Raw genomic sequence first — 14,913 nt, forward strand, 5'->3', positions numbered from 1 at the left:
ACTCCCTCCTTCTATGCGACTTCTGCTCTGAATGCCGTGGGGGAGCTTGTTTGGCTGCTCTCCTGCTTCCCTTTGCTGGTATTGCTGTTTCCAGGGGAAATATTCACTTCAGCTTTGGGGAGTGACTCGTCCCAGGGGTTAGGGTGGCTATCTCCCAAAATGTTTCTCCCTATGCCTCCTAGATTACACTCTCTTCCTGTTACTCTGGTCCTCTCCTCTCTCCCCCTGTCCCCAGGAGCCCCAGGTGATTGTTTTTGAGAGAGATGTTCTGTGCGGTCCCTTTAAGAAGGATCCTGGGTCTGAGAAATAAGAATCTCTCAGAAACAGTATCCTGACTTGTTTCCAGCTAAATACTGTCCTTACGCCTCTTCTGGGCTCTGGGGCTGCAGCTGGGGCTTTGTTCCTGGGGCTCAGGACCCTTTCCCCTCTGCTAAACTCACTTCCCGCCACGCAAGTCTCTTCCTGCTGCCGTTCGCTCCGGGGAGCTGGGCAGCCCTCTCTGCATTTCCGCGTTTCCACTTTTCCTACCAGTCTCGGTGTGGCTTCTTCAGTGTTTCTTGGTTGAAGAGTGCTCTTAGTTTAGTCCAAAGTTGGTTTTTCCAGATGATAGTTTATAAAATTAGTTTGTAATTCACTTTGGTTCTGGGAGGTAGATGCTGGTACGTCTGCCTACTCCAGTGCCATCTTGTCTCCTCCCAAGATCTCAGTTTTTATTTTAATGTTTCTGTTTCTAAAAACCCTGGTTAAGAAATCTCTGGTGCTGAGACCTGCGTGCTCCTGAGAGGTCACAAGGGGAGCCCTTCCCTCATCTTTGAGGCTTTGTCTTTCTTCATCAAATTATCTGGTATTATTTCATTAAAATAGGCATGCATTGTTTGTGTATAAGTCCTTTGTTTAATGTCTAAATGGGTCTGTTTTAAGACCTGTTTGTGTCTTTTGTGTTAAAATTGGAAACTTTTGACTAAAAAGCAATATTAAGTAGTAAACTATTACTCTCTTTGTTCTGAAATGCTAGCTCCAGGGTGCCCTAGAATGGGCAAGCTAAGATTTTTTTCCTAAAGAAAATTATTCTCTTCAGTTGGCTTCTTCCCCTTGTCTTGTGTAATAATTAATATCTCTATAGTCAAACACCTTTTATTCTGGGTGCTAGTTAACCATGTGTCTTATATTTTTGTTTTATTGGTGCACTCATTTCTGAATTTTTCTGAAGTAGTTTTAATTTTGTAATTAGTAACTTTAGCTATTAAATATGGGAGGAAGGGTTAGTTCACAGAAGACCCTTTTGGGTTGTCTTTTAAAGCACTTTCAAGAAGCTTATGAAGACAACCTTGGGTATGGAATTAAATGGTCCAAGAGAAGGCTACGCACTCTCTGTCAATCAGAATGGCCTGCTTTCAGGGTTAAATGGCTGAAAGTTGGGACATTTAACCCCCAGATATTAAAAGCAGTCTGGGATATAGTAACTGAGAATCCAGGCTACCCTCATCAGTTTCCATATATTGATCAATGGCTAAATTTAACCCTAGATCTGCCACAATGGCTAAAAGTTTGCTTGATGCAAAGAGGGTGCCACGTCTTCCTAGTCAGACCAGATTTGAGTCTGGAACAGAATGAAAGAATAGCTAAAATGACAATAGCAGTGCTCCAAGAGACAAAATTTATTAAGGATGAGGGACCCCCAAAGGAGCAAAATAGAGAAAGGAGGAATTCAAAAAAGAATAGAACTTGGCTAGAAAAGAATCAATGTGCTTATTGTAAGGAAGAGGGCCATTGGAAAAATAAATGTCCCAAGTTACAAGCAGCCATGGTGAAGAGAGAAAAGCAGAGCCCACAAATTAAAATGGTTTCTCCAAACTCTGGAGCAAAAGGACTAGCGAGTAAGCAGTTAGAGTGAGAGTAGAAAGCCAAGTGGGGATGTGCAGTATGTGGATGGATATGGTGGGGCCATGGCCCCACCTAGGAGAGGCAAATGTACACCCCATGGCCTAGGAGAGGCAAATGTACACATGCCCCCTCCCCCCTCCATCATTCTCTGGTCTCTGCCTGTTGTGCTGCACCCAAGCAGAAGGCAAACAGTAAACAGCAAACCAAGAGACAAGCCATGCTGCCTTCAGGCACATGGTTTGGTTAGGATTCAGCTTGCTGTGTGCGGGGTGACTGGAAAGAGCAATAGTAAGGGTAGGGTAACTAAAATGTAGAATAAAAATTAGTTTCAAGTGTCCACTGGGGGACCAAAAGAGGTTTTGCCCATTTAGAAATTACAGGGTAGGGATAGTATTAAAAATTAAAACTTTGCTTTAAAAAACTTGTAAAGGAAAGAAAAGGAATTTAGAAATTAACAAATTGTAGGTTTGAACCATGCTATTTAATTGGCAATTTTTAAAATTAAATTACAACTCCAGAAGGAGTGATAGAATAATAAGTAATAGGATTATAGGGAATAGAATTAAAAATAAACTCTCTGTGGGTTCAGAATAGTGGCTTGTTGCCCCCACTGGTGTAAAAAATTAGAGAAAAATTCGAACATTCTCCCACAGGACCAAGGGGATATCCAAGATTTTCAGTTACATAAAAGATATGAAGTTCATAAGGAAGACCCACAGCATTAACCATAATGGTAAAAACTATAAAAGAGAATTTTCAGGGAATTGCAGGAAAAATTGAAAACCTCATATAGGCTAAAGCAACTCACTACTGGGAAAGTAATTTTGTGAAAATTATATTTAGCTGCTCAAAGCAAGGCAGTTAGTTTACAGGTGGCAAATTGATTCAAGTCCTGTTTAGGAGAAGCCCCATTGTCTTGCTAAGAGGCTTGATGGCAAACTGCAGAAAAAAAAGGTAAAAGCAACAAGCTCTCAGTTCTTGGAGTCTGCCTCTCCCTCAGGCATCCACCCCACCCCTCATGGAAAAGAAAGTTAATATCTCTTTGCCAGCTAGGTAGTTTATACCAAGAATCCCTTATTGTATAAAAGTATTTTCCATGTTAAAGTGTATGTGTTGTTTAAAAGGCCTTTTGTTAATTCTTTTATTTGCTGTTTTATAGTCCTGTAATATTGGAATCTTAGTTTAAATGTTAGGAATTGTTAACATCTTCTATGTAATGTTTAGTTTATTATTATTTTGAAATAATATTGTTCAATAATAAGTCATATCTTGGAACTCCTGCAAATCTATTTTATCATGCTATTGTTAAAATTTCTTTTGAATGCTAATGTACTGAATCATTTAGCAGTGAAGAGACTCTGGAATTCTAAAGGAGATGCCCAAACCTATTTTCTTGAATTGATCCAGCTAATAACATTGCTCTTGTTTTTTTCCAAAAGTTTATATAAACAGATAAGGACCCTCAAACCCCTCAGTGAGATCTTCTGAGTATTGCTTTTAAGGTCTATAATGATCAAGGTAGTAACAGAAAAGGCAAATAAGGCCCAAAAGAGGTCAGGAAATACCAGCTTTTGGCATATGCTCTAAAGGACCCACCACCCAGAAAGGGCTTCACAGGATTCCATCAGGGCCCTGCTTCAAGAGTGGAAAGAAAGTTCATTGAACTGAGGCCTGCCAGGCTTCCTGGCCCCACCGGGAGACACATCTTTGCTATGGAAAGAGAGACACAAGAATGTAAGCTGCCCCTTGCTCCATGGAGGGAGGGTTCAGTCTCTTCTAGCCCTGCTCCAGCTACCTGTGACATGACCTTGCCCAGCAGCATACTGGGATTTCCCACTGAAGGCTAAAAGGTACCAAAGCCAGTCATCGGCCCCATCTCACAACATTGTTCATTTTTTATAAGGTAGCAGATAAACTGATCTCATTTCTTGTGAACACAAGGGCCATCTACTATGCCTTGCCTGAATATTTGTTTTATTTATCCCTAGATCTCTACTCTGGGTATTGACAGTCTGATTTTATTGCTTTATTTAATGTATAGTGTCTTTTTTATTCCTTTTGTCTCAGTGCCCCATGCCTATTGTAGGCTGGGACCTGCTCCTAATTCCAGCCAGAAGCAGTGGTCACTAGGACTTAAACTCTAGTTACAAAGTGTAGAATGTGATCACAACTCCAATGCCTTGTGGACTTTTCCTCAGACTGAAATAGAAATTAGGTTACATTTTATAAATAATATAAAGCAGTAATAGTGTCAACACAGACTTAATGAAATTATGTTAACATGTTAAGAACATTTGTGACTGTAAGAATTTTATTTTGAAGCCTGTTATATTAGTTAAAATTTTATTTTTGTTTAATAATCTAGTAAGCTTTAGTGATTTTATTGTATTAAGATGCTTGTTATAGTATTTGTTAACATTAGCTATTTGAATTTTATAAAATTCAAATAGCTAATGTTAACAAATACTATAACAAGCATCTTATACAATATAAGATGTTAACAAATACTATAACAAGCATCTAAAATTTATTAATTTTTTTTAGTCTTTCTCAAAGTCAGAACATAGTAATTCACATGAATAGATGCCACCCAGAACTAGTGGGGTCTTGGGACCCTTATTGCCAAAGGTATATTTGAAACCAATTAGAAAAAAGAATTTGGCCAGTAGGAAAGAAACCCAATATTAATTGGAAACTAATTTGAAGTTACATGGTTGTAAAGCCAGTAGTCAAGGCCACTATCACAGCTGCCTGGCCCATGCAGGTTCACAATGGATTTGGACAGTCGGTAAAGAAACAACGGAGCCAAAAACTGGTGGGCCATTAGCTTTAATCCTAGCTTGTACCCAGCGGGCAAGTAAAAACACATACTGGGCTCCAAAACCCACTCACTTTCAGTGCTCACAAAGCTATTGACTCATCTGAGTTTCCTAGAATCAAACGTTTCTAGCTCACCAGCCTTATTCACCTATGTTCCCCATCTCCTTCCTTCTCCCTGCACAAACTGGCTTCTCACTCAACACTCCACCATCTTGGCTGCTTTCCCCTGGCCTCCTCCACGTGGCCTTTTTCTGCTCTTCTCTCTGTTCTCTCCTCTCTAATGCTAATCTCAGGAACCAAGAGAGCAAGCTCCCGTTCTGCCCCCATTTTATAGAGTAGAAATCAAAACCTTTAATCCAATATACAAAATAGGGAAGTCTCTAATCCAAAGTCACTTATCTGAGGCATGATGGGATTGTACCACCCCACATCAAAAAGGGTGAGAAAAGCTTAGTCCTAAAACCAAGCCTCAGGCTACAAGGATCCTGCCTACCCACAGCTCACAGAGACACACATTAATATCACCTGGACAATGGCCTCCACATGGGCAGCGCTATCTTTAACAAAGTGAGCATAATACATTTTATCTGCCCAACAATGGTGCACACAGGTACCAAAAGGTCAAGACAAGTAAAATGCATGAATCAAGTAGTAAAAAAAAATGTAACCACCCTTTTCTTAAGTACTTGCAGGATTTACAGGTTACTCAGCAAACTGTTCAAAGACTGCCCAAGAGGTGGTCCAGCATTACATCACCCAGGGACTGACTCCTACGTGGACAGGTCCCACACACCCTGATCCTGACAACTCCCACTGTTGCTAAGGTAGAAAAATGGCATGCCCTACTCCAACCACAATCCGGAAGCTGGTTGGTCTATGTACAGCGAATGTATGATAAACTCACTAAGAACTTCTTTTTATCAGACTCTGAGAGAAGGGAAACTAGGGCAAAACAAAAGCCAGCTTAATTGTAACTAAAAGTTTTAAAATTAAGAGTTCTGACAAAAGGTAAATTGTTATAAAGGCCAATTAATTTTATATAAATTTCAAAAAGAAATTGTACAGTCTATAGGAAATTAATTAGTAATATTTGTTTCTTTAGTAAACTGTAATGCTATTAATTCTGTCTGTTAAATATCTGTTACATGTTATAAGTTAATAACCCCAGACTCATACTCTTCAGTAAACTAAGTCAAGGATTTCACTTAGGAAATAGAACCAGTGGGGAATGTTGTAAGGTACCAAAAGGCTGAACACTGATATTGATATTTTGGGAGGAAAGGTCAGGCTTTCCTCTTAAGGTTTCCTGTCCCATCCCTCCTTTAGGGAGGGGAGGGAGAAGAATGTAGAGGTTTCTGACTTGCAAGAACAATGGGTCATTCAGTTTTAAATCTAAAATAAAGGTTAACCTAGAAACTTCTTCTCTTTCAATAGGAGGCAGAATTTACAAACGACCTTGCATTGATTGTGGTTCCTTCCTTCTCCTGGAATCTTGAGTGTAAAATACCTCTAGGCTAGTGAGGAAAGATTAACCCTGAAAAATTTATAAACATCTATGATTGTGTTACCTTGAAAGTCTTAATATTTTTATGTACCCCCTAAACAAATGTTGCCAGCCTATGCCATGATGTCATGCTCTCCCCTGCTTGTGTGTGATCAATGGTATATAAGCAGCCCCTGAACTATTTTTGGGACTGCACGATTTGGGCTTGCAAATGCCCCGTGTCAGCCATATATATGCAGCTGGCAGATTTAAAAAATCTCCTCCTCTAATAAAACTCTTCAAAATTTATCTGGACTGGGTGTCTCTATGTGAACTCGATGAAATGAGGTACAGTGCCTTTCAGAATCTGAGGTGCGGTACTTTATAACATCCCAGAGAACAGATAGTGGTAATTTCAGGCCCAGAGGGAAAAATGCTTTTCTGGACTTCTCAAATTGTACAAAAGTGACCAAATAGGCAGCCTTTGCTATATCTCTGCTTAGGAAAGACAGATTCAACAAATCTATTTTGTTCTGCAGTTCAGCATTATTCTTTTGATTCTCTAAAAATTGGTGTTTGTGACTGCCTGCATAGCCCTGGGCAAACTGCACGTGCACTGTTAATCAACTTTGCTAAACTGCCACAAGTCTTGGGGTCATCAATCCCTCTGGACTCTGTTCAGTGCTATTGATTCCTGCCTGCTGCTTTGTGGTCTGTGACCTTCCTAAAGGCCCTGTGGCCTTTGTTTCCTGTCTCTCAAGGATCACACTTGTCTGCTCCCCAGTTTCCCTGCTGTAGAAAATGAATGCAGTGCGATGCACAATAAAATCTGTTTAGCAACATTAGGATCAAGGTTGGCTCCTTCCTCAGAAGAGTTAAGTTCTATCTGCTTTCAGCGCTGCTTTCCCTGTGGTACTGAGCTGGACTTGTAAAGGTTTTCAGGGCAATCGGTTTGCAAGCTGTCCCTGCTGACCCTGGCTTTCACCTCAGAGGTGACCTTTCTCCAGGCTGTATTATTTATGTGTATCCTGCCACCTCACTAGGGAAGTGTGTTTTGGCCTCCAAACAAAGATTACTGTCTCCTGTTATGACCTCAAAAATATTTCTCTGCATAAGTCTCTCCACTGGTATCCTTTGCTGAAGTTTGCTTACTTTTTATTTTAGTTGCTTGAGACTGTTTTATTCCTAAGGTACCTCTTTGGGGAGGCATCTCTTTGGGGATGATTGTACTCAGTCAATAGGTTAAACAATATATGCTACAACAGAGGGTGTAATATTTAAAGATGAGTTCCAGAAGTCTTAGGAGCAAGGAAAAGTAGTGCTGAGCAAGGTAAGGAGGACTGACTGTACATTAGGATTTAGAACTAAGGTTCACTGAGCAGTGGTTAGGGTTATGACTGTTGTCAGGTCTGACCTGGGTTTAGATACCAGCTCTGTCATAGCTGTGTGATTTTGAAGACTTAGCTAGCTGTGAAAACTTCAGTTTTATTAACTTGATTATAGTACTTGTCTCAGGGGGTGTGGTAAAGAGTAAAAGAGGTATTATGTGTGTGCTTGCCACATAGTGACTACTCATTACATAGTCGTTATTCATCTAGTATTTAAAAATTTAAACACAGTATATAGTCATAATTTTTACGGTGACAGTGTCCAGAACTTAGAGCTCTTTATACATACAACTATTATAACAGTACTTTGTGTAATTTTTTTCTTGACTAGTTTCCCAGCCTAGACTAAATGTCAGACACTCCCTCTTATTTATTTTTTCTTCCTAGTATTTAGTACATGCCTTAGCACCCAATAGGTACTCAATATTAGTTAATTAAATGCATGGTTGTGATTGTTATCAACAAGTAAACCTATCTTTTTTTAGTCATAAAACATAGCATGTATGTGCATATACCTCCATATCCACAATAAAATTATCGATGATGATCCCCAACATAGATCTATCAAACTTCTGTCTTTCAGAAGTGGCTATGGAAGATAACTTCAACTGGACTCCCATGGGCCCTTGCTCTACTTATGTAAGGATCAAGAAAAGATCAAATTGTTAGATTCAGGAAGGTGTGCTGGGATTGCCAGAGTGTAGACGCAGAGACAGGGAGGTAAGGATAGGGACCCTGTAAGGCTAAGAATAAAGGAAGACAAACGTTTGCATTCCATTGGTTAGAGACCCTTATCAGAAGTTTATGTTTGAAGTTCACCAATGAGCTAGACCCAGCCCCTGTTGCTATGCTATGTACAACTCCCTTAGCAAATAAGTGACCACTATTTTTGCTTCTGTATTTATGCTTGCTTACTTAGGATATATAAGGAACTAGCTGTAAGTGCCCAGCGCGGTTCCCATTTGCAGCTCACGGTGTCTCCGGACATCAGGGAACTCGCCCCCTGCACAGGTGAAACTGGCCAATAGAGTTACATCTATACCTACCTCTGAAAGTCTCCGACATTTCTTTTTATTATACCCGGTGGATGCTTCACTTACACCAGGGATCCCCAAACTTTTTACACAGGGGGCCAGTTCACTGTCCCTCAGACCGTTGAAGGGCCGGACTATAAAAAAAAATTATGAACAAATCCCTAAGCACACTGCACATATCTTATTTTTAAGTAAAAAAAACAAACAAAAAGGGAACAAATACAATATTTAAAATAAAGAACAAGTAAATTTAAATCAACAAACTGACTAGTATTTCAATGGGAACTATGCTCCTCTCACTGACCACCAATGAAAGAGGTGCCCCTTCCGGAAATGTGGCAGGGGCTGGATAAATGGCCTCAGGGGGCCGCTTGTGGCCTGTGGGCCATAGTTTGGAGACCCCTGATTTACACTGAAGAGAGCAGTAGTACATAGAGGAAGGCTTTTGCAGTGCTCAGAGGAAAATGAGCTGCTTCTGACTTTTGCATTTTGTTCTTCTGCGGTGTTAGAAATGGAGTAAATGGTGTGTAGGGGTGCTTGGGATGGGCTAGTGCAGGCCATTGGAGAATCTTCCATCAGAATCAGATAATAGAGATAAGTGGCAAAGGCACTTGATTAGACTTTCTCTACAAGCATATAACTTTGCTAAAATAATACTATAAGCATTAATATTTTAATATCAATCTTTAACTAAAGCTGCACAGTCATTCACTCAGAGTGAAGGCATTATTTGAAGCAAGATTTATTGAAATAAATCTACAATTTTCTTGAGGCTTACTCATGTTATGTCCTAAGGGATTTATTTCCTAGGTATAACAAAGGAGGTCCAGACCTGAAAAATCAATCTGGCGTTGTTTTGAGATCTCAAACAAATCACAAGGAGGACCATATGGAGTGGACATAGCCTTTATTACTTACATACAAGGGCAGCACTGATAATGGCAGGCCAGCAACAGCTCAGCACCCTGTTGAGGGGGCTCAAGGCTAAGCTTTGGTCAATAACTCAAGCAAAACTCTTTGTCTACCAACAAGCAAACAGGTGAGCGAGCAAGCAGAAGGTAGGCGGAAGTGTACATGCCATTCTGAGCTATTTCTCCTTGATGATATCTGGAGATTCAGTTCCTTTGTTCTTAGTAAAACTTCAGCTGCAGTTTTATTACCCTCTCTTCCATAACTTGTGGCCAGGATCTGTGACCACAGTGCCAGGGAGTGGGGAGGGAGAAGGGTCATGTTCAGTATTGACCCTAAACTAGACCATTTTTCTCTTTGGTCAGAAGCCCTTCACTGACTTGACAAATCACCCTACATTAAGCAGATCTTGATTGCATTTTAAAGTTCTTTGAGGCAGGTCTGGATTTGAGTGAAACACTTCTATTTGTTATAAAAATGACAACAACAATGTTAATCCAAATTTGGAGGGACCCGAAATATGGAAGACAGGAGCAAGGTCCGTCGTTTACACATTAAAGCTTTATTGTCTAGCTTGGCCAAGTGGCGGGAACTCCGACAGAAATCTGACGGAGAGCGTGCTGGCCCTTTGTTCTACTTAGTTTTTATAGTTTTGTAAGTGGGAAGTACAGAAGCAAAAATTGCAATTAGGAGACCCTTACCGCTATTGGTTATAGTCATATGTCCTTTAACATGATATGACCACGTTCAATTTGCAAACCATACATCATTTTGGAGAAAACAAAATTTACAAGTAAACACAATGGTAGAAAGATATCTCTTTACATATTAAAAGGCCTTCCTATATTTTCTAGTGTTCATCCACCATCTCTATGTCCAGAGTCAGACGTATTAACCACATGCATTTACATAAGAAAGGTAGTTTCCGTGGGGACAAATGCCCACAAATGGCTCATAGTTATAAGAAAAGGTTTATTTTGGCTTTTCCCTTCCTGCACCTGGCTAGCCATTCACTTCTTTCCCCACAGGTGTGGTGGAATGTCAGGGAATCCATGCTTTCCTTCCCTTTTCATTTACAATACAGGATGGCAAGAGCCATCCTGGTTATGCTAATCACACAGTACAGAGACTATTCTCACAATTTCTCTGCACACCTTAACCCAAATTAATAAAATGTTCTCCAAGCCTCCTAAAATATTAATATTAATTCTGTAGCCTTTGGTACTTTACAACACCTGCGGGTGAAATGGCTCAGTGGCTCCTCAACAACAATAAAACACACACAAAAAATTTCCATCATCTTTACTCCAGGTACATGAGAAAAGTATAAAAATTATTGCCTCAATCTTTCTTTCTCCCCATAAACATAACACCTTCAAATAGTTTATCTTTCTAAAAAATATTTAATCTCCCATTGCATTTTTTCCTACTGTGCATCTATACCTATAAACACCCCCCTACACCCTAGTCACTACACAATAATAACATAGAACTTTAGGGTTTTTTTGACATTTTTTAAACTTACAGAATTTAGATTATTGTTTCAGTGAAGAAATCACTGCGAGAGGTTCAGAGCCATTTCCTACTGATGAAAATCAGCAAATTTGTTGAATGGAGACATATTTTTCTGAAATTTAGAAAGTCGTCTTCAGTGGCTTCAAAGTTTCTCTCTTCTGGAGGCCTTACTAGTTTTTCACTTCTACATTTCTAAAGAAAAATATTATTGCTATGTGTAAAATATATAATTTTAAAAGCAAATGAAAAAGAAAAGTTCCTGTATTGCTGTCTCTGAAGACAGAGAAATATTCTACATATCTGGCCAACTCCCCCATGGTAGCATAAATTCTGGTATTTTCCCAGAGGGACAGGGAATAAATTGTGATTTAGATAAAGCCCTTACTGCCAAGCTCAAGTGACTACCCAGGGCATTGGAGAAAAAAGTCTAGGGACAACATCTTGATTAAATATATTTAATTAAAGTCAGAGTTCTGTGTCAATATTACTGTGTGTCACTCAGTGGTAGAATTCAAATAATTTAACAATTGGTTCTATGCCCTAATGACTGTTTTAAGTATAAAAAAATGATATACAAAACAGTAGTTTATTATTTCTTGCATTTAGTACTTAAATAAGAACAATAAAAGAGGTACCCAAAACTAGATTATGTTATAAGAAAGTTTTAAAATATTAATGAAAAAATATTAAATAATACCTGACAAAAAACAATAAGACTGTTATTTAAGATGTTTTCATATTGCTCCTTGATTGGCATCCTCACTTGCAATTTTTTTTCACCTATGGATGAGTGAACATTACTATGGATATTTAGAATACACTGTTGCACGTATGAATGTTAAAAAAGAGTAAGGAATGTAAATTTGTGATTTCCACATTGGGCAGCTACCCAGTGCTCACCTTAGAGAAAACTCTGATTATAAGTGCCTTTTTAATAACTGGTTCACCAAACTCAACAAAAAATTAGGTATCGGTTCTGCAGAACTGGTTCGAACCATCTGAATCCCACCACTGGTATCACTACTCATTCTGTCCTTTAGCACAAAAAAATAAATTGTGCATATTGTGCCTATTAGTCCAACTTGAATGGAATTCCCTTAGTGTGGGGAACAACAGAAGTTGGGTTTGCTTTGCTCCTGAAAAATTGTGAAGCAAATAAAGTTTATGCTGCTGGAACGTTACTTTCCCTCTCTTTCTGTCCTGAGTTCCTGTCGTCATTTCTCAGACTCACTCCTGTGTCCGATTCCCAGGGGCCTCCTTGCTGTCAGTTAATAATAGCTTTCAATGCTGTTATTCTTTTCAGAGTTTTTGCATTTTAATAGGGCCCCCAGGGATTAAAAATGCTACCAGACCCAAAAGAGTGAATCTCTAATGGTGGAATTTCAGGTATTTGTGACAGGCATTGTGGGAGGTTTTCTGTGAAAAACTCTCAGAAGACAAACACCCAGACAGCCTTCACACTGCTCTGATGGTGTGGCCAGCCCCGTAGAGGAGTACAGGAATGTGAATTAATCAGCATGAAAATAGTGAGTGTTATGGAAGAGAAACCATTAAATATTGCTAATTATAGCTGAGTGTTTTAATCAGTTTCCCAATCAATGACTATGGTAGTAACGTTGGAAACATTTCCAGCTGGGAAAATAAGCCAGTAGTTTAGGGAGAGTTTCCCCTAGGGAGGGGAGACTGCTGGGATGAAAATGCTTCAGGGCTTACCCTTCACTGGAAGAAGCGCTCACAGGACACAGAGTAGGATCCTTGCACAAGCATGAGATGGTAATAAACTTCACACTGCATTGTGATTCCTGTGTCCATGTTGTATGAGGACAGAAAAAGAAGAGAGGACAGAATATTCTCCCCAAGGTCTAGCCTGATAGTGTGAGACTCCTGTACTTTTTCAGGACCTCACTATCACCCTTCCCCCCACCCCCTGCTAAGTAAACAGTGCAGCTTCATTCATTATTCAGCTATCAGAGGCTGTCAGGATTTTCTGGCTAGAGAACTGAAGAGTTCTTACATTTCTCTAAAAATGTGGAAAAAATGGATTTGCAAGTTTGCTGGAAAGGGAAATGAAGAAAGATATCAACCCCTACAATATAATTAATCCTCGGGATGCTCCCCCAGAGGCTTAACTTCAGTTGTTCTTTAGTAATGGAAATTTAGGTTTTTTTGTTTTGTTATGTTTTGGGGTTTTTTTGGTGGGTTGTCATTTATACTGAACCACCTGTGGCAAGTGTGATGGAAGAAAGAAGATATTGCACACAGGGTTGTGGCTCAGAGGAAAGAAGGGCATCCAGTGAGGAAAAGTCCAGAGCAGCTGTTCAGGGCTCTGTCTTAGAGCCGCAAACACACCACCCTTCCCGCCACAGGCCCACAAGTGTTACAAATGTGCTTTATAGCTCTTGGAAGGTTGTTCGCTTTTTTTCCCCATGTTGAATGCTGCAGTTTGAAGTCTTCCTTTGGAGACATTTTCCAGGTCTAAAGCTGCAGGTCGAAGACTATGGAAAACAATGTAAAATCTTGTGCATGGAAACATCTATGTTTTTGCTTCTGCCTTTGAGATTAGAGACAGTGACCTCTGCACTTGGAAGGAGAGAACAACCTCAAAAGGTGAAGATTGAAAGAAAAGAGGGGTGAGGAGATGATTGGGAGCCTCCCACACACTTAAAAACAGCATCTGGACTCCACTACTGGGTGATGTTCCCATCAGCATATAGGAAATCCCAGAGCCCAACTCTCTGTTTCCACTTTGCCACAGCAGGGTGACAGCTCTGGGTATAGAGGCAGAAGACTTGGCGTGAGTCAACAATCCTGACTGCTGTGCAAATGCAAGTCTTCTAGGAGGGAATTCACTGCACCCTCATGTTTTGTGAAAGATCCTCCCTCCCTCCCTCCCTCCCTCCCTCCCTTCCTTCCTTCCTTCCTTCCTTCCTTCCTTCCTTCCTTCCTTCCTTCCTTCCTTCCTTTCTTCCTGTAAGGTATTTTTCCCCACTGAAGAATAAGGAAGGGCATAGCCACCAAGTGTGGATAAGCAAAAGCTTTATTGAGTACAGAGTGCATCCAGCCCGATGAGGTATCCTGGTCCTGGAGACAGAGGCCAGGGAAGTTGCATAGGGTGACCCTCATGGGGGATATTTAAAGGGTCCTGTCTAGGGTGGTCAAACTAATATGATGTGGTGAAATTTCACTGACTGGAAGACAGTCGCTCTTTTCCAAGGGACTCCCGGCAAGTTTCTTTTGGCTTGCATGGATGTAGGTGGTTCTAGCCAAAGTTCCTGGGTCTGGGGTTCCTCATGTGACCTTCCCCCATTGCTGACCACCTTACCCTTCCTTCCTTCCTTCCTTCCTTCCTTCCTTCCTTCCTTCCTTCCTTCCTTCCTTCCTTCCTTCCTTCCTTCCTTCCTTCCTCTTTCCTTTTTTCTTTCCTTCCTTCCCTCCCTCCCTCCCTCCCTGTTGGAATCCATGAAGTCCAAAAAGACCAGAGTAGCAGGCTTTATAGAAAGGAAGAAAGAAACCCTGCTGGGCTGACTCGCAAGGGAGAGTTGCATGCCAGGCACAGACCAGGACATGGGTTTTAGGGGTTTTGGGGAAAGGGAGTGAGAAGGGTCATAGGGCATTAGCCCATTGGCTACTGGACCAAGGAGGGTCTTTTATGGAAGTTTGCCAGGACTTCTTGGCTTGTGACATCAGACATTTCTTTATGATTAGTCATTTGCTGCAAGTCCTGAAACAGACTTACTGGCAGGGTTAAAGAAATGAAACCTAAAATTCCTGACTATTTGATATATAAAAAAAAGAAAGAGAGTGGTTCCTAGAGAGGCCTCAAGGGAAAAGGGATGGAGGTAATTATCTTCTGTAACTTCTTCTTGCTGAGTAGGGGTGG

The sequence above is a fragment of the Saccopteryx leptura genome, chromosome 5, assembly GCF_036850995.1.
Source record: "Saccopteryx leptura isolate mSacLep1 chromosome 5, mSacLep1_pri_phased_curated, whole genome shotgun sequence".
Taxonomy (NCBI): domain Eukaryota; kingdom Metazoa; phylum Chordata; class Mammalia; order Chiroptera; family Emballonuridae; genus Saccopteryx; species Saccopteryx leptura.